General features: G+C 47.9%; 1 protein-coding gene and 1 pseudogene across 1 annotated transcript in view; both read right to left on the minus strand.

Annotated features, from left to right (window-relative positions):
* PPP2R3A (protein phosphatase 2 regulatory subunit B''alpha) overlaps positions 1-26,357 on the minus strand; it is a 1,303,908-nt gene that overhangs the window by 750,054 nt on the left and 527,497 nt on the right. The window lies entirely within an intron of this gene.
* On the minus strand, positions 1,279-1,915 carry LOC144792786 (large ribosomal subunit protein uL1 pseudogene; annotated as a pseudogene).

Genomic DNA, 26,357 nt, shown 5'->3' on the forward strand with positions numbered 1-26,357 from the left:
AAAAAGTGTCTAAAATTGGATAAGGGAGCATGGAACAGACTTTATTGAAGTAATGCTCGCTTTGCCAGATTAAAAATTATTATGTATAGACAGTTTGAAAAATACGCTGTCAAGAGGTGGAACCAGGCCAACATGTTTCAGCAATTCACGGACATGATTGTCCTTGCTTTCATCAGGACCTCATAATAAACATGTGCTACTGCAAACAAATTAAATGAGTGAGTATAAAAAGACAAATATTACAGTTCACCTGCAGTCTCCAGGTAAAAAGAGTTTTGTCCTACCTCACAGCTAGTGTAGTTCACTGTAAAATCAAAAGGACAAGGGTCAGATCTCTGACTGATTGCATTGCTCACTGTCACTCACAAATCCCTAGTTCTATTTGTGAGTGACAGTGAGCAATGCAATCAGTGAACGACACTAGCTGTGAGGTAGGACAAAACTCTTTTTACCTGGAGCATTACTTCAATAAAGTCTGTTCCATGCTCTGTGAACCATCTCAGTAGTCGGTCTGGGGTTATCTCTTCACTGTTTGTTCCTTGCTCACCATAGACTCACACCCTTTTTTTGACCCTCTGGAACCTTTTTGTTGTCATACATGCATATATCACAACAGGGTGGAAACAGGAAGGTTGAAACTGAAAAGCTGAAGTACATCAAGCGAACTAAATCACATTTCACTCTGGATGTTCAGAGTTGGGTTCTCAAAAGTGAGATTTTAGAAGGAGAATTTGGTTCATGAGAGAAATAAGCTTTTTTAGCAATTTTCTAAATGAAAAAGGGTGTGTTGCGCTCTAAGCTCTGTTGAGAGACTTCCATAAGGTGGTGGCTCTCTGAGAGAAGGATTTCTTCCTGGCTTGAGTCAATTGCTCCAAGAATCCAGCGACAGGAACCCCTTGCTCTAACTGATAAAATCTGTTTCCTTATTTTTCGCTCTCCTAAGACAGACCTTCACTGAAATTGTTCTAACCACATTCTACTTAGAGGTGACTGTTGCCATCAATTCGAATAAATTAACATGTTCTTGCACCAAGGGGCAGGCACTGGAAAAGTGCCTGTTTGCTCTCTGGAAAGTAGCATTGCTCGCTGGAGCTAGTATTGTGTCTACTGTAGATGGTAACATGGAAGTGTGTATTTCAGAATCACATGACACCTGCTTCCAAAGGGGAAAGATTCCCTTCCCTACCAGACACACAGCCTCAGATGTTCTGGAAGAGAAGGTAAGGCAATTGCACATCCTTTTTCCCAAGCTTTCTAATAATGTATTCAATGCAGGGCTTAATAGAGGCGCTTGGGCTTTCTCAGTGTGCTCTTGATGTACAGAGGCAGCACATTCTGCCAGTTCTTTTTCAGCAATGAGACCAAGAAGTTAATGGCAAGATGGATGTTTCACACTAGCTCATCCTCCGTCATTTAAACATGGCCAACGGCAACTGTGAGGCAGAGGACCTTTTTCATTTGAAACTTGATGGTGGATTTCACTTCATCAACCTTTGCCACCATGTTTTCATTACGGGTCAGGAGCTTTGTTTAGACCAGGTCCCAGGATGAGGGGTATCTGCCTAATCATAGACTCAGAGGCCAACAAAGGCACCATACTTCTTAGCCAGTTTCTTGGCAAACTTCTTGTTTTTATTGAGCTTCTTGAGTGTCGCTATGTCCATGTGGGCCATGTCAACAGCCTTGGCCTCATCACAATGTTGCTGTCTCCCAGGACACAAACGGAGTACTGGAGGCGGGGGCAGGAGTTGAGCCTGACTGAGCTTGAGAAATGCTTGTCCTTCTGAAGGTCATAGTTCTTCAGATGGATCTGCAGCTCCACAGTTTCCAAGAACTTGCGTGGTTTCTGCTGGAAATTCTGCAGAAGTTCTTTCACCCCTTCATACAGGGTGTCACAGGAGACTTTACTACTCATCTTGGATCAATGACAGACAGAGGAAAAAGCCAGTGTATATTCTTGCTGTGGGTCCCTCCAAATGGGTTAGAACCTTAATGCTCACGTTCACATCTCTCCAGGCTCCTCCACTACTTGGTGCCCAAACATCTAGCCTCTGAATCGCTGGGACCAGTAGAATATATTCAGAGCTGGTGCCCAAAACTATTAGCCCTCCTTAGTCTCCAAGCCCCAACTTACAGTGCATCTGGGTCTCCTGCAATTGCTCCTACTCGTGGACATGAAGATGCTAAGGTTCTAGGTTCAGGGTCTCATTATAACAAGTTACTCACACAGAACGCCACCTTGAGTAGGCGAACAGAGGCACTTTTCCCAAGCTCAAGGCAATGCCTCTGGAAAACCGCACAAAATATTTAAAGTGCATGGTGTAGCCTTATTGAAACGTCAAATACTTTTGTCCCTACCTTGTCCGGAAATGATCATGCGGCCATGTGAAGCTTGGAGATATAATATACTTTTAGAGTGCACTGAAGTTACCAGAAGAAGTGCATCACAGGAAAAAAAGAATGCATGACAGTAAGTATTACAGCATAACCCACCTTTTGTGGCGTGAAGCTGCCTACCTGTGTGAAACTCACTCGGTACGACTTGCTCACACTGACTCTCCTGAAGTGAGAAGTAAAACAGTAACCATAATGTTATTTTAGTCAGGGGGCGGTTCCTCAGCTAAAAAATAAAACGGTCAAAGTTTATTTATTACTGTTTTATTTTTCAGCAACCCGTCCTGAACGAAGTATCAGGATGGGGCGGGGCTTGCATTGCCGAGTGGCTGCAGCTTGGAGCCATGCACTTTAAAATGTGCGTGTCTCTTTGGCCAGCCGTCATGGCCCGCTAGCCAAAATTGCGCATTTTTATGTTCTCTAACCTAGGGGTCTTAGATAGCTGGGTTAGAGAAAGCGCAAGCCTCCAGTGCACTTAGGAGCGCTGGGAGAGCCTGCTCTACCTAATCCTGGCTCTGCTTTCATGCTGTGAAAGAAGCACCAAAATTGGGTAGGGCAATTTCCTACATCGAGGGCTTCTTGGAAGACACCCGAGAGAGGAGGACGTTGCACTGCAGAATGGTAAGTAAAAAAAAATGTTGTGCCCCCCTTCCCCTGCCTCACCACCCTTGGTACAAGCCAGCCACCGCTGTTTTATTCCTTAAGGACCCTTCTATCATGTGGACAGTTGGCAACCTTGTGAAAGTGACTATCTTTTGTCCTGGACACAGCATTTTGTCTTTTTCCAATTACATTTGCTGTGCGTTCAAAGACTGAGGTCAAATGTCAGGCTATATCTTCTGAGAAATTGCTGGCTATTTGTTTAATATGGAGATTGGTGTTAGTTTTCTTTTCTGTCTGCAAAGGGAGACTATTTTGTAAAGTGAACTATGTCACAATCTAGCTGGAGTGTGAAAGGAGAGGCTCTATGATGTTATTTTTTTTCCTATCACAATAAAATTGAAATGCATGTTAAGGTTTTGTATAAATATTTTAAAATATATCAGCAGTTAGGAAAGCACAAATGAAGCACTGCTTTTATAATTCTGAAGTGTGATGTAAGCAAATATATTGAATAAAACTAAAATAAAACAATACACTACTTAGTGATGTGCAAATGATAATTAGTTCTGAAACCTGATGCACACATTGGTGTTTGTGTGACGTATAGTTTTCTCAGTAAAACTGCCGTCTGTTAACATTTAGTGGCCATTTCAATGGAAAATGTGCCTTTTGTGATGATATTTGAGATGCAATATTTACGGCAGTCAATATTTCTGCAGAGTATTCTGGCAAACAACCATACTTCTATATTGAAATTAAAAAACACAAAATGCTAACACAATTGGAAAATCAAATACAGATATCGATTTCTGTAGGTAATTGAAACTTTCTAAAAATGTAACTCGATGGTGATATTTTATTCCAATTTATATATGAAAAAGTGGGCGTGTTTGAGAGATGCTTACAGCTTACTGACTTTGCAAAACAGATTGTCTGATTAAAGAAGTTCAGAAATAAATTCAAACTTATGCACTGAATTTGGAAGTATGTTTACAAACTTACTGAAAACAAGCCTGGTGGTAAATGACCTTTGAACTAAATTGGTTTGTATGGTTAACATTTGCCTGCTACAGGTGCAAACTGTGCTTAAAGTTTAACACAATATGTGGCTGCCCACTGATGTTTTCTTTTGATTTGCATTTCTGATCTCTTGATGAGGTGATTTGCACATGCGCAGCTGTGGACCTTACTTACTCCCTCCACATTATGTCCCCCAAATAGTATGTGCATCAATGGACACCTAAACGCTCGATGTGTCTTCTTTTTGCCTTAAACAGAAAAATAACCCTAACCCGGGATGTGTCTGGTTTAGATTCTAAACAACCTATTGTAATTAAGGTATCCGGTTCACGTAGGTTACAAAATTTAGATTTATTGTAGAAGATACGCCTTTGGTTACAGGTTATAAATGCCCCACTAGGAGCAACATCCTCACTGTTCAGCCCTCTCTCCAACTGACACTCTTACGGGCACACATCACATTCCATTTCGTCACACTCACACTGGCTGAGCAGCAGGGCACAAAAAAACGATGGAGAGGATGCATTAGAACAACATCAGGTACACCACATCTCTTTCCCTTAGAAAAACAAATGAAAATACAACAGGACGTAAGATGGAAAAAAAAGAATCAATAAGTCTTATAAATGTATTCAACTATATAAACTATTCAGACCGTCTCAATAACAACACCTTCACACCCACAAATATGTGACTACAGAACATATGTTAGCCACTCATAATTCTACATGGAAGGATGGTTCCTCAACCACTGAAGGAGGAATCAAAGACGGACTACACCATGAACATGGAAACCTGCATATCCTGAACCACTGAGGAAGGACATACAGAAAGCTCAGGGTGCAACACAACATGACCCCAACAATCCTTAACCACTGAGGAAGAACTTCTGCACATATAGGGTGCAACATAACATGATCCTCTCAACCATAACAATTCTTAACCACTGAGGAAGAACTCTACAAACTTACAGTGCAACACAAAATGACCCCAACTAACATCTCCTCAACCCCTCAGGGAGGACAATACAAACCAGATGCATCTCAACCATGACAATCCCAAACCCCTGAGGAAGGACTATTGCAACCTAGGGGGCCACTAATGACCTCAACTAACATCCCCTCAACCCCTGAGGAGGGCAATACCGACCAGATGCATCTCAACCAATGCATCTCAACCGTGACAATCCTTAACCCCTGAGGAAGGACTCTCACAAATATAGGGTGCGACACAGCATGACCCTTACAACATCTCCTCAACCGCTGAGGAGGGGGTCATCTTAAATAATGAACTGCAATGACTCTCACCCCTTCTGCATACATAGGCAGGCTTAAGGTTTACCTACAGGGACTCCCAACACCATTTACTTGGACTCTTGCATCCAACGGCACCCCACACAAAACAGACCTATTCAGGCAACTAACATTTAGCATAGCATTACGCACAATTGTATGTCATGACATCATACTTAAACATTCAGCAAAGCATTAAGTAAAATATATATTTTTTGCATTTTCAAATAGAAACACATATACTTGACAGCATCTTAAAAGATCACAACATTAAAAATTATTCTCTGCAAAGTAACTTAAATCCTCCACCACTGTGAGAAACCCCCTCCACTCTTGTGAGCAGCATCTCACTTGAACGTTCACACAGTATACTGACTGTAAGCCCATACTTAGTAACAGTATCGTGATAAACGTCATAAGAAGATACTTTCACCTTTTTCTCCCTAAAAGGTTGTTAAACTCGGGACAGCAAAGAACCAATTAGCAGTAATGCACAATCCAATGAGTCTAGGGAAAGATTAGAGACTCCTTTCCGATGCGAAACTCTTTTGTCCAGGACACTTCAAAATCGACTGTTTACTTCCCTGGCACATCCCAGACCCAAACTTCTCCACCAGCAGGCCAACTTACTCACATACAAGGAGATGATGGACGGAGTGCTGAAACTTTTCAAACACTCACCCCCAGTCACTGATCTGGGTTGAATCAATCATCATTCTGTAGCTCACTTTGCCACCCCAGTTCAGACACAGCTACATGCAAATCAGTCTTGACCCTGTGCCTCATGGGAACAGTTCAGCCCTAACTGCCAAGCCATGTCTTCCCTGGACCGGAAACAAGCATCCTGGGACCGGTTTCGGACTAACAGCCCTCTTCAGCCAGGCTAGCTTGAATCCAGTGGCAAAGTGAGAAAGGGACCCACGTCTGGGCATACCCTGCCAACTTAGGGCAAAAAAAGCAAACACAAGCATCATCTCCTTGTGTCAACTGACTCACATGCCAATTCTGCTACTTCATTATGGTGTACCCGTCTCATCTTCTTTAGGACATCCTCAATTCCTGATGCTCGTTGTGTTCCACTTTCTTATTTCCTTCAGTCGCAGCAATGCGCATTCCAGCATTTGAGCTGTGACGCCCCATCACAAGCACCTTGAATGTACTTATACGTTCCTCAGCAGCCACCTGATGTCACACAACGCGGCTTCAAGCCACATCAGACCAACAGTACACGTTCCAGCCCTTCATCAGTGACATCACAAAGTAGTACAAAAGGGGGTGGTGATGGACAAAGTAGGCCACACGTGCATACCATACATGCGCCTGGAATCCTTGGAAGCAGCGCCAAGTCGGTTGCTCATGTGGACCTCAGGAGTGTCTTGAATTTTTGGGCGCAGAGCATGGCAGTCTGGCGGGCCTTTTCAAATGTTCACGCTCCTAGCGGCATGTAAAGAACAGTAAGAGCCAAAAGAGTCATTCACTGCCTGTAATTTCTTTACAATGCTGCCGAAAATAAGCCCCATCCACAGTTCCAATGCTGCCAGTACAGTCTCCACCAAGACTGCTGCACAATTCTGCATAAGCCATCAGTTGCACGTTCATCAGTAACGATTCAACAGTTCAAAGTTGAACACAGTCTGCAATTCCCGCTGGTTTACTCACCACCGGTATCCCTTCAGTAAGCCCGGCTGAAGACGGCTGTAATGCCAGAAACCGGTCCTGGGAAGCTTGATTCTGATCCAGGGAAGACATGGCTTGGAAGTTCGGGCTGGACTGTTCCCATGAGGCACAGGGTCAGACTGATTTGTATATGGCCATGTCTGAACTGGGGTGGCGGAGTGAGCTAAAGAACGGTGATGGATTAAACCCAGATCAGTTGACTGGGGGTGAGTGTTAGTATTGTCAACACTCCGTCCATCACTACCTTTGGTTTTTCTTTGTTCATCCCTTCAGTAATGTCAGTCAGCATCAAACTGCATGCATCAACAGGTCCATCTCCATTATACTTCCGTTGACTATAGGCTGACTGCTACTCCTTGTATAATTAAGCAGTCAACCCTCTCAGTCTGCGGGCTGTCTGATTGGGAAGACACTGGTGGAGTTCAGGGCATCAATTTCTTCTCGTCTTGTGTCTTTTTGTCCTCTTGTGCTTTTAATGTTTCTTTACTTCCTTAATTCACGAGTTCCTTACGCGTAGGCCTGTTTCTAATCATTGCCAGTATTGTTATTAACGTAGCCATTTCACATAGGTTACAAAATGTAGATTTACTGAAGAAGATATCCTCTAGGTTACAGGTTACACATAAATGCCCCACCAAGAGTAGCACCCTCACTGCTCAGCCCACTCTCTCAAATTGACACTCTTACAGGCACTCATCAACATTCCATGACATCATCACACACACTGGCAGAGCAGCAGGGAACTGAGAAACTATGGAGAGGAGGCATTATAGCAACATCAGGTTAAAACACAATTCTTGGCAAAAACAAAAAAGGTCTGGATTATTTGTAGGTATTTATTTTGTTCTAAATATATGTATGTGGTTATTTGGCATGCACAAACAAAGCACACACACAAGCAATCATACAGACACATGCAGACAACACACATATGGGCTTATGCAGTCAAGTTTGGATGCTGGATGAATCGACTGCATGATGGATTCTTAGCTTTGTGGGCGTATACACGGATGAAGAGATAGATGGTTGTATGGCTGTGGTGTATACAGTAGTACATGTGGGTAGAATTATGACTAACACTCCAATGCCACATTTCTGGGATTATTTAAAATGTAAATGGCACTCTGGCACAACAATATGCTGAAGGAGCCTGACTGAAAGGCTTCTCAATATGTTTTTTTTAGATGTATTCATATGATCCCAGGAAACAACTAAAGCTGTCTTGAGGACAGACTTAAAAATGGGCAATTAAGGAGTTAGGAAAAAACCACACGTGTATGAATTATGCGGAGTACAATGTTCAGTGCTGAATTTCCTTTGACAATCTTGACAGTCTTTACCATTTTTGTGAACATCAAAGTCGAGTTGCTGGGTAATTTCTCTCCTAGCCGCAGAGGCTGAATGTCATTAAAAAAATATATGGGAACTGTTATCCTGAGTACAATGGAGGAGCGGCCACAGAGACCTGGTTAATAAAAAGAACAAAATATTCTGCAGCTATTTTGCCTTTCACATTCAGGTAAATACCGATAAAATATAACACATACACCTGAAATGAAAAAAATATATTCAAATGAAAGTAAGCTGCAAGAAGAGCATTATTCAATGTTATGCGGGGCTTTAAGTGAGTTGAAAAAACTGAGGGGGTCTCTCAAGGGGAGTGGATAATGTTTAAGGGCGTGGCTTAAAATCTGCGGTAGTATAGTGTGCCGCCAGACTTGTATTTAGCTGTTTCTGTCATTGCATCCAGATATAAAATCCAACAAGTAACACCATACCTACAACAAGTCAGGACTATTGGCTTTGTCAATGGTTGTTAGTTGCAAAGATAAATGAGCAGCAACTATGGCTTGTATATAATATTGAAAAAGCTTCCACTTAAAGCCCTGGTGACACCACACAATGTTGCTGCTCCTGAGTTTCAAAAAGAGAAGGGAAAGAGAAAATAACTCTCTTTAAAGGATTCCCCTTCCCCTACAATGCTCACTTGGCATGGCGTCATGCCGTAACTTCACTAGTGAGAATTGAGCAGTTTGAGCAGCGCACATCGATGTGCCTGCTGTCACTGCAGTCCGGAAGCAACACGGACCGCCTGTGCCAGGGCACAAAACAAAGCCCGATAGAGACCCGTTTCGAACCTCCCTTTAAAAAACTACCGGTGCTCAGCACCAGTGAGACCCGGCCCACTTAAAGCCATGATGTTATGAGAGGTAGAGAGTTGAATTGGGTAATGAGATCACTGCAGCTGACCGTGTTCAACCAGTCACAGAACTGGATCCTGGTAGGGGAACGGGAATATTGACGTGTATTTATAGTGCTAAGAGGTGCAGCCGGCATGAAAGCACTGTGAAGATGCAAGCCATCATTGTAAAATGTTATTACACACAGTATGACAGGCTGCCAAAAACGTGACATGAGATTTGGAGTCTGATTCAGAGTTTGGCTGATGGATGTTTCCATCCCAACGTGACAGACAGCCTTACTAGTGCCATGACAGTGCGCCTGCAATACGGTGAACGGTAAGGAGAATGTGACTAGATCAGGCCCTGGGTGTTTAAGATAAGACAAGTGTTTCAAAAATATATATTTTAGTAATACTCAGGCACAATGTGTCAAGTGCCAACCGTTTTATGTCTCTCTTACTAGACAGTTGCGAGACATAGTGTGGGCTTATCAAACACATAGAGGAGGTTGGAGCCCGTCCGTAGTTCACCTCTAGGTGGCTTTTCATTTGTCCCTGTAATTAGTGAATCCCTGGTGAGTAAATGCTGCTTTCTGACAACCGGTCCTACAGAATGACCACAAAAGAAAGCTGCGCTACACCTGGAGTACATCTGAAATGTAAACGTGACAATGGCAGTGTATGTACACGTAAATTAAAGGGTGTGGCATAACGGCCAGAGCTGCCGACTACACAGCTGGGAAACCTGGTTCGAGTCTCAGCGTTGGCTCAGCATCCTGTGGTTCTGGGCACATGTCTTAATCTCCCCGTGTCTACAAAAGTAGTGCGTCCTTGTGTAAAGTAACTGGGTCTCAAGTAAAGCGACCCCATACCTTCGGGTGGTGTTCGCGCGAAATAAAACTGCAAAAAAAAAAATAGTGAAAGGAAAATAAACCAGTGCCGGGAAAGTTGCAGTCACAGTCAGCTCTTTCAAGACGCCTGAGTAATTCTAGCCGCGTCATTTTTCCACCTTCTTCCTAAAACCACGAAGCACGAAGCAGTGTGGACGTAGCCGCTTTACGAGCTAACAGTCCGCGAATAACTTTTCACGAGCAGTGATGTCAGGCCTTAAATGTCTGAAAACTCTGGGGAGGGGGGTGCGGTGGAGGGGGTTAGATCGCGGAAGGGGGGCACTAAATGACGACCTTACACGTTCTTCGAAGCAACAGGAATTGCTGGTGGCGGTCTCTGGTCCAATTGATCTCCACTTAAGCACACGCACTTGTGCCCTCCCTCACAGGAAGGCCAGAGGCTGCCAGAAGCCAGTGTCGTGAATGCTACCAGCTTGACAATGGCCCTGACACAGGCCAGTGTGTGGTCAGATAAGCCGAGAGAGGCCCAGTCAACGGAACAAGTGAGTTGTGTTGTCAGATAATAGCCGTGCACAAGCCCGCGGGCGTGACTGCATCCATTCCCCGGGGAATCTGGAAAGAGTGCACGGGGCGGGTCCGACGGCCGGACCGTCATTGGCTCTGGGTGCACGCCAGCTCCTTCATGTATGTGCGCAACACTCCCGGGTGGACTCCATGACGCACCCACCCTCCCCGACGCACCCCACCCCACCCCAGTCTCTCCTCCTGATATTTATTTCGGAGGTGAAGAGTTTTCCCTACCTTTAACACACTGTTTGCTACCTCCTCCATTAGTCACCTCAGGGCCACCAATAACACCCCGCCCCAGCACATACCCCAAATGCGCAAAATAATACACAGAGATATTATTAGTTTGGGAAAAAATTGCTGCAGGTTTTATTACATACAACATATGTAATGATGGTGGGTAACATTACGGGCGATCCTGGGCAGGCTGCATTCTCGCCACCTGCCCGCCTGTTGAGCCAAACAGCACAGTGGCGAACCACCCAACTGCTGTACAAATAAAATATAACTACAGACACACCCCATGCGGGGCGTGACTAGGCAAACCCCCGGTTGCACAGGCCCACAACCGCCCGAAGGACTACTGGGGCGCCGACACGAATTCCTGCACCTCCCCTGAGGTTACAGGTTAGGCTCTGGCACCCCTATGTGCCCGCTGAAGTACATCGTTCGTTTGCACCTCTCTTCTTACGGATCGCCCAGTAATTCCGCTTAACTCCTCCTGCAACGATAAAGAACACATTAAAAACCTCCACAAATCCCCACCTCCAGGCACTCTGGGATAGAGGAAAGGGAGGGAAAAGAGTGTCCTGCTGTACACGACGGCGTCCGGGCGGCAAAGAGGCCCTCCCAGGAGGTGCAGGGACCTAAGTACCCTGGGAGGCCCCTCCCCGCTGCCCCGGACGTGGATGTCTAGCAGCCACCTCCTCCCCACAGGAAGGAGGAGACTGAACATCCGGTTCTGTTTATGGGGGCGGGACAGCCCTCACTGACTAATGGCCCGCCCTCTCAATGGCCACTGCGTAGCCTCGGGCAAGCGCATAGTCACCTCAGGGCCACCAATAACACCCCGCCCCAGCACATACCCCAAATGCGCAAAATAATACACAGAGATATTATTAGTTTGGGAAAAAATTGCTGCAGGTTTTATTACATACAACATATGTAATGATGGTGGGTAACATTACGGGCGATCCTGGGCAGGCTGCATTCTCGCCACCTGCCCGCCTGTTGAGCCAAACAGCACAGTGGCGAACCACCCAACTGCTGTACAAATAAAATATAACTACAGACACACCCCATGCGGGGCGTGACTAGGCAAACCCCCGGTTGCACAGGCCCACAACCGCCCGAAGGACTACTGGGGCGCCGACACGAATTCCTGCACCTCCCCTGAGGTTACAGGTTAGGCTCTGGCACCCCTATGTGCCCGCTGAAGTACATCGTTCGTTTGCACCTCTCTTCTTACGGATCGCCCAGTAATTCCGCCACAGCCTGTGCGGTGGTACCCGCTGCCGCACAGGCCCCCCCACCCTTGCTACCAGAATTACCTGCAACCTTTGCTCATGAGTGCTTCCTTCAAATCCAGCAGAAAAAGGTCTAAGCCCACAGGCGTGAGGTGTACACCATCCTCCTCAAAATAACCTTTAACTTTGTCCTGAAGCATTTCATGTCTGATAAAGCCCAGACCTCTGCGCTGGGTGAACTTTTTCATGGCAGCGTTGATCCTCCTCCTAGACCTCTCTATAGCCTCGCAAGACAAAGCCCCCCGCCAAGATCTCCTGGGGACAATTTCGGACCACCAGACCTCGCTACCCCGCAAGAGGCCACTGATAATCCCCAAGTCGGTCTTCATTTTTTGAAGCAGGGTTGACCTCCCCAAGTATGTAATGTCATTGCCTCCCAGGTGGATAATCAAGTGGAGGGGGGGGGGGCCACCCCGAGCGAGGGCCTCCCTAAGTCGGAAAAGGAGGCTATGCCAACGCATGCCAGGGAAACCCCACCACACACAATCAATACTTGAGAAGGAGCTGGTCCACTGTCTGACCTCTGCCCAGCGGGCCAATCTGTCGACCATGGAATGCCCAATGACCCACACTCGAGAACCTGTCAAGGAAAGACGCAATATGTTCAAGGGTCTTTATTGAAAAAATCACAAGAAAACAGAGTATGCCACAAACACAGCAAACAAAACCAAATATACATTCGTATGCAGAAATCAAGGCCAACTGTCACAAGAACATCAAAGAATGCAAAAAACACAGCAAACAAAACAAACGTATGCATTCTTTTCAGGGATCAAGGCCTAATGTACCGTTTAAAGCAGGATGATTCCCAGCGTCCCACAGACTGAACCTGAACTGGTTGCATCCCTGCACGAAATGCTGAAGTGGCCGCCCCTATGCGGAAAGAATGGCTCGAGAACTTCTTCCCCTGTACTAGCAAACCCGCCCTGTCCAGGCAGGCGAGCATTATTTTGTCCATCTGGTACCTAGTCAAAGGGGTGCGGTCAGCATGGACAAGTAGGTACCCAGGTCCCTCAGGGCGCAAGGCCAGGAATGCCCGGAGAACGAATACCGGGCAGCAACCAGGATCCCCTAGGGGAGAAAGTCTGATAACAGTACCCCTACCAACCTGATCAGTCTTGGACCGCCTGAGCGTAATGGACAACCCATCCCCAAAGGCAATATCCCCCACTCCCAACGCGTCTCCAGAGACATCGGACTTAGAGCGGGCCACAAGCTCGCAGCTACGGAAGGCCCCGAAAAAAGCAAGGCAAAAGGCCGCCGCAAACAAGGCTGCCTCATACTGGGAGTAGACAACAGCACGCAACACTTTTAACATAGCCTGTAAAGATGGGAAGTCAATTGGGGACCTGTCGTCCGGTGCCCGTGGGTCCTCTCGCGCCCAGCCTTTCAGAGCGGCCCTCAACGCAAAGGATTTAGCTGGATCACTCCTCCCACTCAACCTAGCTTCATGACTGATGGCCGCCAGGTGGCCGCAAACCCAGGAGTGTGACTTATTCTGTTTCCTAGCCCACACCACGAACGCCTGCACTCTCCCCTCTAGCGCCAACGCTTGTAAGCCCAAGTCAGAGATAACCTTGTGAAAGGTAGCGCGTTGGCTCGCATAGCGTTTCCTTGTACCCAGCGCTAATGATTTCTCTCCTAATTCTCTCAGTTCCTGCTCCACTCCAAGATGTGCCAGAGCCAAGGTGCGAAGGGGGTCATCTCCTCTCTCGCCTGGGGGCATGCCGCCCGAAAACGGTCCAGCTGTAAACGAGAAAGAGCGTCAGCTGCCACATTAGAGACCCCCGCAATGTGTCTAGCTCTAAACTCAACATTGCAACGCAAGCACCTGCTGGCCAGTTCCCGGAGCAAAGACAGTACTAACGGACAATTGGCAGAAAGACCATTGATTGCCTGAACTACAGCCATGTTGTCTGACCAGAACAAGACCTTCCTGTTGGACAGGGTATCAGGCCAAAGATGTAAAGAAATCACGATGGGAAAGAGTTCAAGGACAGTGATGTTAGTAGTGATACCACGCCTGCGCCAGGCATTGGGCCATCCCTGCGCGCACCAGAACTCACCCAGGATGACACCGAATCCCTCGCTACCTGAGGCATCTGTGAACATGTTCAACTCGGGGCTCTCTACCCACGGGGACCTCCATATCACGGTGCCATTAAAATCAGAGAGAAAGTCATCCCACATTCGCAGATCTTTTTTGAGCGCCGAGGTCAATCTGACAAAGTGATGCTGTCTGTGGACCTTAGCAGTGGCCCTGGCGAGTCGCCGTGCAAAAACTCTCCCCACCGGGATGACCCTGGCCGCAAAGTTTAGCTTACCTAGGAGACTCTGGATGACCCCCAGGGGAGCCTTATCCCTACCCAACAAGTCATGGATATCCTTCTTCAGCCCAGCTACCTTGTCTGCAGGGTTTTACCTGGCGCCAAGGGGACCCCTAAGCGGCTAGCTAGGTCAATGAAACAGTCTAGGCCCTCCTGACACTCCTGCGTGCCATCCCTCCCGATGAAAAGGAAGTCATCCAGGTAGTGGGATACTGCTGCCACTTTGTATTCCTCCGTGAGAGCCCACTGGAGGAAGGAGCTGAAGGCCTCGAAGAAGGCACACGAGACAGCGCAGCCCATAGGCATGCACCTGTCGAAGTAAAACTCCCCTCTCCACTTGAAACCCAGCAAGTGCTGGCTGTCTGGGTGTACAGGTAGCAAGCGGAAAGCCGCCTCGATATCCGCCTTCGCAAGCCAAGCCCCCCCCCCCGCTCTCCTCACTAAATCAATGGCCATATCAAGTGAACAATAGGAGACAGAGCAAGCCTCTTCGGGTAGCCATGAATTAACAGAATCCCCCTCAGGAAAAGACAAATTATGTATCAACCTGTAAGCCCCAGGTTCCTTCTTGGGGACTACACCCAGGGGAGACACAACAAAGTCAGGGAGGGGGGGGGAAGGAAAGGGGCCAGCCACCCTCCCCAAGGCCATCTCCTTGGTAATCTTTTTGTCCACAACCTCAGGGAGCTCCCTGACAGATTTTTGGTTCTCAGCATCCCTGCAAACACGAGGACCCTGATATGGAATTTGGAAACCCTCCAGGAAACCCGAAGACAGGACCTCTCTATCCTTAGCATTAGGGTAAGCTCGCAGGAGGGGCAACAGGCTGGCAATGATGACTGGAGACGGGCCTTTGGAGGGCGAGACCAGAGAAGTACTCCCTGTTAGAGTAGAGGGGCTGGTGTACAAAGCCAAACAGGTGGGGGGCGCAGCTGAAAGGACATTGGGCTCAGGAATGGGGGTGGCGTCATTATTTATCTTTATTGGCGGCGCTGGCAGGAGCAGGCCGCTTCTCGCAGGAAGACTCTGGGTGTGAACCACCGCATTTGTTGCACGCATGGGAGAATCTGCATGCTTTGCCCCAAGTGCAATTACCTGCGTTGAACAATCTGCAATTGTGTAAGACATTTTTCTTGGCATATTGTCTGTTGAAATTCCCCCCCCCACGCCCCCCTCGAAAGGACTGCCTAAAATTACTTTTCTTCTGAGGGAACTTCTCATTGTCAGCCTTCTTGGATTGAACAGCACGATCAGCACCACCATCTGTTTTACCCTTACCCATATACACAAGCCAAGACCTAACTTCAATCTGGTCCCACCCAAGATCAGGACAGACAGACATTTTCTTGCGGAATTCACAATCGTAGGAGTACCACCCCAAACCAGTGGTTGCCTCCGCTTCATTCGTTATGATGCTGTTGTACTGAAATAGACCTTGCGCCTGCTCGGGGAAGCGCTCTGTAATCACTGCAGCCAGGATGGCAAAAGCCTGTCGCCAGTTTTTTATCGTTTTCTCTGGCCATGACTGGAAACGGGCTTTCTTCACCTCATCCTTGGAACCCATCCTAGTTACATCCGCCCCCTGCGCCCCCAGCATTAGCAGTGAAAAAATGTCTATGAACTCTCTCCGCCAAATACTTTCCTTAGCTACCTGTGGGACCAGCCATGCTAAAGAACATGTTCCTGACAGAATGGGTGCCATGGTCATCAGAACTGACGGCGCAGGCAGGGCAACCCCCAGCGCCAAAGAGGAAGCAGGGATACCGAGTGCACCCAGAGGGGGGGCGGCGGAAACAACAGCCGGAGTCTGGGCAGGTGCCACTGCGGGCAAAAGGGCATCATGGGCCTCACTTGGGGCCACCGGCAACACTTGGGGAGGGAGCACCGTGGACACAATGATTGGCGGTGAGCTGTCAAGCCGTGAAATCCCCTCTGACAGAGGACTGACCATGTCCCCACCCTGAGCTGGAGGCCCACCCCACACCCTTGCCACGTCTGCCTCCCCAGCTGGAAGGGATGGCACCACCACTGATGGGGCCACAATCAGTGAGTGCATAGGAATTGGGGATTGCACCGGGGGAATGCACAAACCCGCTCTTATTTCAGACATGAATGAGGCAAGTGAGTCCGAGAGCTTACCCAAATCTTCCCGGGTAGCGTCCGAGAGCTTACCCAAATCTTCTCGGGTAGCAAACTCCACATTAGGAACGATCGGGCGGGGCGGTGACGGGGGGCATACCCGGGACGCCGCCGGGGGGGATGCCGGTGCGTGCACAATAACATTCCTCAAAGTGTCCACCGCCCTAGTCTTACTGGGGGGTTCTGCGGGAAAGTCCTTCACCGTTGGTTTCTTAGTGCGCTTAGGCCTCCCCGTGGCCAAGTCCTCAGCCACCTCTATTTCCGTAATCCGTGGGGCGGGGGGCGGCCCGTGGGTAGACTGGGCGTTTGGCAGCAAGAGTTCGCTGGCCCACGCCACCCCGTTCGCCTTTATTAGATCCAACAGAACTTTCATCTGGGGGTCCTGGGAAGGTCCTAGCCCTGAGTCATCAACCTGGGACGTCTGTGTGAATAGCGATGGGGACCCCTGACTTTCCATGGTGTTTGCGAGTGTATCCTGCAAAAGAGATAACCATGAGCCACCATGTCCGCATTTTGTCCAAAACACGCATGCCCCACCCCAGGACCAATCGCACCCCCCCTACCCCAAAAAAGGCTTTCCCCACCAGGACTACGTAGAAACTGTGGGAGGCAGAAAAGAACGGTCGGGACAGATGGGGAACAGGAACAGAATGTCGCTGAAAACTAGGTACAACCGTCGTACCGGCCCCCCCAAGCAAGGTACATACCTCTCCTGTACTTCCTAAGAAAACGCACGAGGTCCGAGCGGGGTATGCCCCGGGGTCTGCTTCTGTGGCTGCGAGCACTGTGTAAATAAAAGAATGAAACACTGAGCCTTACACATTGTACCGGCCATAGCCGGGAATGAACAGCACATCAGCACATCCAGTCTCACTGCGAGACCCCTTACAACCCCTCATGAGTCCCCCCGTCGGCCTGCTTGCTAGGTTTAAATCATTATCGCGACATCTCTTGTCGTACATACCTTGCACCAGCGAAATGAGCCTCTATCGACACGAGAGGGGGGGGGAGGGCTATCCAGGGCGCGTAAGGCAAATGCGACCGAATCTGAAAATAAAGACCACAATGTCACCTGATGCCCACCTCATCGCATTACAGGCCCCCACTCCGACGGGGAGTAACATTACTCTTGCTGTGGTCGCTAGACCTGAGGGGGGGGTGGGGGGTGAGGTGACACCATACCTCCCTTTGGAGGCAAGCTGCGATGTTGCCCTGACTTATGATCACGCCCCTGCAAGAGTGCCTACTCACTAGCTTTACATCATTATCGCGACATCATAGACGTACATACCTTGCACCAGTATTGTGCACCTCTATCGACGCGAGAGGGGGTAGGGGATGGGGGTTTCCAGGGCACGTTAGGCAAATGCAACAGAATCTGAAAAATAAAGACAAAATGTCACCCGACGCCCCCATCATCTACATTGCAAGCCCCCACAAAATGGGAGTAGCGTTACTATTGTTGTGCCCCCCTCTTCGGGGGGGGGGGGGGCTGAGGGGACACCATTCACTCCTTTGAGGGCCAATAAAGAGGGGGGGGGGGTGCTGGCCAGACTTGAACGCACGCCCCTATAATGGGTGGGGCAGGGGAGGCCACTTACCAGGCTACCCAAGCCGAGGCATTAATTTATTCGCTATGCGAGGGGGGGGGGGGGGGGGGGGCTTTGCCTGACGCATGGCTGCCAGGCTGTACAACATAGGCCCGTGACTCATCCGCCGCGCAGCACAAGCGACGGCACCGGCAGCAACCTGCATCTCAGCCCAGGCGGTATATAACGAAAGCAAACACCATTCATATACAAATAATTTTACAGTCGTCACAACTCGAAAACAGCTGAATTGAGACCGCACATGTCGATCCACCAAGGGCGGCGCTAGCATGTATTACATGAAAAAGAATCTTACAATCGAAATAACGCATGTCAAAGAACAGCTGAATTTTGTCTGCATGTCTATAGACCAGGGCGCAAACCCCCCTGCACACACCGTGGATCCTGCCTCCCCCAGGGTTCTACATCCTCCGCGCCATATTGTAACGGTGGGAGGGGTCCGGTGGTGGCACGCTACCGGGGGCGAGGCTGGCGCGCACATTTCTTCCTACACGCCAAGTCTCTTAGCGTGAACTAGGGCAGCGCAGAACACTGAAATGCCGTGGCGGGCGAGAGTGGGGGGGGGGGGGGGGGGCATCCCATCGAGCAAACAAGCATCCCCGGCCCCTCCGCCCGCTGCTTGGACCCCACCCTCCCCACCGCACGAGGCTAGGCCGGACACAGGGCCGGTGTGCTTGGTCCCGCAAGGCGAGGCGGGTCTGACATATAGAACATATCTCCCCGCTGCCAGGACATAGCCACCCGCAATGCCGAGACTCGGCCAGCACACACGCGGAGACCACCGGGGAGACAGTCGGCTCCCCCCCCACAGCAGACCACGCATCATGGGCCGCCTCGCCCGGCTTACAAAGATTGCAGCAGGCGGAGGGGAAGGGGGGGGGGGTGCGGGTAGGCCTTTACCGCACCCAAGGGACCACCGGGAACAGGACACAGGACATCCCCCCCCCCCACAGCAGCCCACACGTGATGGGCCGCCTCGCCAGGCGCACGACTCGAGTGAGGGCGCAGGCGGAGGGGAAGGGGGGGGGAAGAATGGGCCGGGCACGGCCTCGCTCACGGGGAACAGGACACAGGACACCCCCCCCCCCGCAGCAGCCCATACGAGATGGGCCGCCTCGCCAGGCTCACAACTCGGGTGAGGGCGCAGGCGGAGGGGAAGGGGGGGGGAGAATGGGCCGGGCACGGCCTCACAGGACACAGGACATCCCCCCCCACAGCAGCCCACACGTGATGGGCCGCCTCGCCAGGCTCACGACTCGGGTGAGGGCGCAGGCGGAGGGGAAGGGGGGGGAAAATGGGCCGGGCACGGCCTCGCTCACGGGGAACAGGACACAGGACATCCCCCCCCCACAGCAGCCCACACGTGATGGGCCGCCTCGCCAGGCTCACAACTCGGGTGAGGACGCAGGCGGAGGGGAAGGGGGGGGGAGAATGGGCCGGGCATGGCCTCGCTCACCTCTATGAGTGTCCTGGAAAAGAGTGTCCTGCTGTACACGACGGCGTCCGGGCGGCAAAGAGGCCCTCCCAGGAGGTGCAGGGACCTAAGTACCCTGGGAGGCCCCTCCCCGCTGCCCCGGACGTGGATGTCTAGCAGCCACCTCCTCCCCACAGGAAGGAGGAGACTGAACATCCGGTTCTGTTTATGGGGGCGGGACAGCCCTCACTGACTAATGGCCCGCCCTCTCAATGGCCACTGCGTAGCCTCGGGCAAGCGCATTTGTTTGCTTTAGATACTTGCACAAGTGCCACCATTGCCTACGTAACGTTTGTTCTTGTGTTTGAGTGTCTGCCATTTATTGCAGCACTATACCTCTACTTGTACTTTGTACGCCTTTGTAACTTGCACACATGTCACTTTTTTTTCCTCCTGTAATGCACCGTTTGCTACCTCTTGTATTTTGTTTGCTCACAATTGTCACTTTACCTCATGTAACTTAACGTTTGCTTTTGTAATTTGTTCACTTGTATTTTCTCCTCATGTATCATTAATGTTCCTATCGTGAAGCGCTCTGACACCTTCGGGTAAAGTCCGCGCTATATAAAAACGCATAAATAAATAAAAGAAACCACTCCACTATTTTAAGTGCCCTAAACTCTTTTCACAAAACTAATTTGCATTTTAAGCATAACGCGCAGGAAAAGTGACTCCAATAACTCGGTTTCCCCGTGGGACCTCACGCTCTTCACCCAGCACCTCCCACATGGGTCTTAGTAAAGTAACTTTACTAAAGTTACACACAGCCAAATACACAGGACCGGCTGCAATTACTCAGCAACGTTAGAGTGCCACAGTAGCGACATCGGCGCTACACAAGCAGCAGATAACAAAACAACACATACGTTATTAGTAATGTGGATGCAGAGGGGAGAAGTTATAACCGTTTCCCCAAATCTACATGCTCAAGAGAGTGCCATGCATGTCCACGTCATGCTAAATGTGCCCGGGTCACGTCACGCCCTCAGTCACAGCAGCCCATGATTTCTTTTTCCCGCCACCAAAGAGTTCGTCAAAATTCTGTTTCTTGGTATGGCCTGGCGTGACCCCTCCATCAGATCTGTCGCGCGCAAAAATGAAAGAGGCCTAAAGTCAGCCCTAAACTGTCACTCACATCCCCCTCCGCCCTCCGCCCTCCGCTGGGAAATAATTCTCTGGGGAAAGTGGGTCTAATCAACGCAATTTCTGGACACACCTTCAAGAAATGTGATCCAAAATCAGGAAAGAGCTGCCACATACTTAATCTAAAATAAATACCGTTGAGATAGAACTATAGCACCAGCTTCTACTAGCTGTTTCTCCTGGCGCACAGTACAGTACTAGAACCCAGGAGCGAATCAGGTGCTCAGAAGCACACTGCAGAGCTGGACTGTACTGATAACAGAGACATCTGTCATACAAGTGGCCATGTGATGTACAATGAACTCGCCCAGTTCCTCCATCTCGATCTACTGACCACCAGCATGGTTAACGTGGCAAAATTGCCAAGTGGATTTTTCCTCTGGAATCTGAATTTGTGCGGTCCAGTGAGGATTGCTCCCCACAGGGCCATGGACCTACCTCGACTGGTCATTCACCTGTCTGGGCTTCTTCTGAGCTCGTCCGCACACTGACCTGCTTGGCCTGGCACTCCGAGGGCTTCAGACATCGCGAGGGATAATAGCAGCGCCAGGAACTGGGTCAACCATGTTAAGGCACCATCCATATGGGACACAAGGAAAATCCCTGGTAGGTTGAAGACCAAGGGAATTTTTTTTAAATTTCAATTTTTTTTATTGGATGATTCAAACAGGACAGAACATACGACCAGGGGACTTTTTTAAGGGGCGAATGGACAGAGAGATAATCCCCTATATGGCCTGGCAAACAGCCGTAGGCAAAAGCCGTAGGCAAAACACACACTTTTCGTATAACTTGTATACAATCTGCCCCCTCAAATCCACCTGAAATGGTAGGACTCAATCATTGCACTCTCTTGGTACAAAATAAGGTATGAACATATTTTCCAGGGGGGCCTTCCAGTTCCTGCATCTTCACGGTTCGAGGGTGGTACTGCATCATCCTCAGGATAACCTTGCAGGAGTTCAAAGAAGCATGATCGATAAAGATGCTTTCCATGTCGTTTTAATCTGGTAGCATTTGCTTTGCATTCAAAGACAGAGGTCCCGACAGTGTCTTCTGATGAATTGCTGTTTATCCTTGTTTAAACATGGAGATTGGTGTTTACTTTTCTCTTCTCTTACTGGAAAGTGAGTGAATTATTCAGCAAAATGACAGTCTTCCTGTAGTATAGTGTGTGTGAAAGGAAGAGGCTGTGCGCAGTATGTAAAATCTTTTCTAAAACACTTCACAAATGTAATACATGTAGGGCAAAAGTACAACAAAAAAAAAGAAGGGGGGGACTAACCAAGTTAGGCTGTATGCAAGTGACATCATGGCGCCGGACATCACAGACGGTTACATTGCCCGTGGCGTCCCAGAAAAGTGGCTTCACAACCCATAAACTCAAAAAAAGTGACAACAGATCTTAAGACCTCACACATGTTTAGCAGATCCATCATGGGAACATTTGAAAACATTCAATATTTAACAAATTAGATTTTGCATCAGAGTTGTGCCAAAAGAGTTACGCAACCCAGAAGCAAAATCTGGTCCTAAACTTATACATTCATTTTTTAAAACTCTGCCACAAAGAAATTGGCAACAAGGAGAAATGCGGCAGTAAATCTGTTCAGCTTAATTGGTTGCAAAGTCTGTTTTAAGAAATATCTTATGGGGTTAAGGCACCTGCTGCAGAGATCTTTGCGTGACCAGTAAATCTATGGTATAGTAATAATGGTAAGATAATGCTGGAGATTAATGCACTTGGTGGAGAGATATGTGTTTTGTTTAATCCTCGTTCTGAATCAAAGTATCATAAAGGGTTAATGTCTCCTGCAATGCATATCCTGTGACACGCAGATGACAGATTTTTAATTTATGTAGATAGGTAAGTGGGTTATTCATAAACTGTAATCTTTCTAATATAGCATAGGGAGCTATGGAGGACATATGACCCAGATACCATATAACCCTCACTGTTTTATGTAACACATCCTGTACATTGATTTACACACATATGATTTATTGTCAATGTATAATATATATATGTGATGTAAAGCGCTCCGACATCCTGGATTGGGATGAGTGACTCTATAAAACAAATACAACAAAATAGTGGCATTAGACACTATAATGTTGCGTTACGTAAGTCTCAAGCCAATGTTGCTGTGGAAAGGGCTAACTGCTTTCTTAAGGAAAGGATTCAAACTGCTTTGTGGTGTGGAGAAGACCTAGAGAATTTTCTTCAGAGAAAGGCATGGGCTTATTGCAATCCTGTTTTAGCTGATTCCATTGCCAAGGGGTCAGGAAATGAAGGTGACAATCTTGGTATAAAGGAAAAGGAAACTGAGGGTAAGGGGAACAATACCACTAGTTGTGTTAGGATGCCAAAGAAACCAAGTTATTTGCAAGACTCCTCATTGAGAATTAAAAAAAATATATATGTTTTATTAATAAGGGGGGGATGTGTGGTATTCTACTGTTGCATTAGTTGTATTCTATTCTTGTATTCCATTCCTGCTTTTTTTTCCAAGTGCCATGTTTTTCCATGTTATACCGTTGCGTGTACCCACACTCCGGTGTGCATTTTTCAAGCGTGGTTCCATGTTCTGTGCTCCTGCCTAGTACTACTCAGCTTAATGTTCAGGCAGTTACGACAGGACCACGGAAAGGACGCAGGAGGATGGGCTCCACTGTATACTCTTGTATGCAATAAAGATTCTTAATCAATTTACTGGTTTTGCTTGGATTGTCCAGTGATGCATTCACCACTACACTGTAACCTAAGACATAACTTCTACAATACATCTACATCTTTAAATCGACACGACTGGCTACCTGACTTCTTACTTACAAGAAGGCAACTTCGTTTACAACTGATACTCAATCAAAAGGAGGACCGATGGCCCGTTAAGTTTGGCCTCTGTTATAGGCCCAGCTGGAATCTGATCATTCCTCCCCACCACTGCATGCAGGTTGCTGCTCGGAATGACAGCAGACAAACGTGCAGATGCTGCTGAATGTGTCCCAGTGTCTGACAATGACACCCGGACGAGTTCAGCATATTTCTGTGGTGCCCAACTTCTTGGCTGGGGAAACAGTGTCCACCCAGTGAAAAGTGTGGGTAGACGCCATCTACCCACCAGAATACGTATAAATAAACTTTACAAAACTTTCAAAATGTACCATCAGCAAGTAAAGACCAAAGGCTACTGAAGATACCATATGGCAAGTATTGGAAAAATATGAAACAAAAGCACAGGTGTACCACACATCAATTTCAAAGCAAGAAGAACAATTATATAGTCCTTATCCAACACTGATGTTCTTCAAAATTTTCCTTTTTATTCCAATTTCAGTAGTTTAAAAACAAAGTCAAAGATATAACTTTTCACAACGATACAGCCGACGCATTTCGTACAACTACAGGACTTCTTCAGGGCACTGATTATTTAACTGGATCAATCTCATCCAGCAGTAAGCCAGTGAATAGCCAGTTCCGTGGCTTATGAGTCGTTCCTCATCAACGTTATTCAGTATAAAGAATATACACCATCTTTATTATGTCCGTGAGGAGGTAAGAGGATGTGCTACTCAGGGCTAGCAAGAAAGTCCAATACTGAGACGCTGATGCCCAAGATTCTGTATTAAGAATGGGGTCCCGTCCAAAAAAACGATATTATAGTTCGATACAGTCAAAAGTATAGGTTCCTTATCCTGGAGGTAATATGCCAGGAATATAAAGAGGAGCCCACAAATTGGGCAAACAGCAGCACAAGGCTATTATAAGCCTAAGTAACATCAACCTGTAAGGTTACATGAGGCATAGGCCACCCCAGAGTAAGACGGCGTCTCAAACTCTGTCACCTCCAATAAATAATGTATTCAATGAACAAAGAACCAGCAGCCGAGATGAGGCTGTCGTAGTTTTTCAAGAAACCAAAAGTCACGGCAGAAAGGATGTGAAGAAAAACTGGAAAAATATACTGTTGCAAACAATAGATGTTATGTTTTTCTAATTCTGAAGTATGATCGAAACAAACATTTTAAAAGGATCAAAACAAACCAAGACACTTTACTTATTGTTGGGACAGGAAAGCCCTCTGAATGGTTGTCTGGATCCATAATGCTGATGTTTGTTGTCATAGGCAAACAGGGATCATATGCATGTGTGCTATGACATAGGGTGCGGTCTTATTGGACTGTGAGATGTGCCCAAAGATCTACCCTCATCGTGGTGGAAGGTTACTACCTTCATCCAGACTTAAGTAGCACAAGCGCTGTGGTGGCAGGATACTCGGTAGTGATCCGTAGGAGTGAACAGATCCTTTCTAACCGGTGTCATTGGAGGGACGCCTACAGCTCCACTTACTTTTTAAAATTCTGCTACTGTGTGGTTAACTCGCACTTTAGCCTCACTAAGTTAAATGTAAAGTGATGTGCAGTGCAGGAGTGGTGACTCTGCAGTTTGCATGAGTGCCTGGGAAGGGTACAGTACAGGGATAGAGCAGTGCATTGACTAGGTGATTGTTTAATTGCGAGGAGTACAGTACATGAAGGGTGTAGTGTTCTACAGCACACGCATGGTGAATGTGTGTACTAGATGCATGTTTGCCTGTAAGTGGCAACATAGAAAGGCTACAGTACTGAGCAGAGCGCACATGGCAATATGCATGCTGAAAATATGTGTGTCTGTGATGGCACAATACATGAGGTAACAGTGCTGGACAGTGTGTGTGCTGTGAACATAGACTGATTACAAGTGTGTCTGTAATGGTACATTACATGGTGGACCTTGGGTTCCATTTTGGGAGGCCCAGGTCTGCATGGTGAATACATGAGGAGGTAGAGGAATCCACCAAAGACAGATATGTGTATTGCTGCATTCCTGTGAGCTGGGTGGACAAACTGGAAAGGGAGCACTTCGAAGGGTGCTATTTGATTCAGTGAGTGATCACAAGGAAGGGGCCAGACATTTCTCAAGAAGGAGATAGGACTCATAAGGGAATCATAGGGGAGCAGGTCTAGGAGCCCGGGAGTAACCTTTTTTATGCACATATCACTGTGGCTGACATCCAGGAATGAACTCTAGTCACTCCCATTTCTTTTTTTTTTAAACAAATTTTATTGAGTTTTACATATCTGCACAGGCACATTTTATGATACGAGCTGCGCTAAGGGACACACAGGACAATTAACGAAAGCCTCATTGCATATGATATAAGTATAGTAACTCAGCTGCATACAAAATCCTCATCTCCCTACCCACAATAAGTCTAGTCACTCGCGTGGCCTGTATTGTGGGGCTATCAGCTTCGAGGGAGAGAAGTGTGTACTTCAAAAGAATCAGAACCCTAACATAAAACCTGAAAGATCCAGACCCTAAATCACAATTGGTGCCCAGAAATGGACTATACGAAGGGGAGGTTGAGCCCCGAAAAATGGTCATCTGCCAAGCAGCCAGATGGGATGTGTGAGGAGGAGAAGCTCTGCAAGACTTTGGCCTGTGACCAGGACTGGGGCCAAGGCATGCTAGTCTCTTTGCTGTGTTAGAGGACATCACCCAGGGAAAC

The sequence above is a fragment of the Lissotriton helveticus genome, chromosome 11 (assembly GCF_964261635.1).
Source record: "Lissotriton helveticus chromosome 11, aLisHel1.1, whole genome shotgun sequence".
NCBI classification, from domain to species: Eukaryota; Metazoa; Chordata; class Amphibia; order Caudata; family Salamandridae; genus Lissotriton; species Lissotriton helveticus.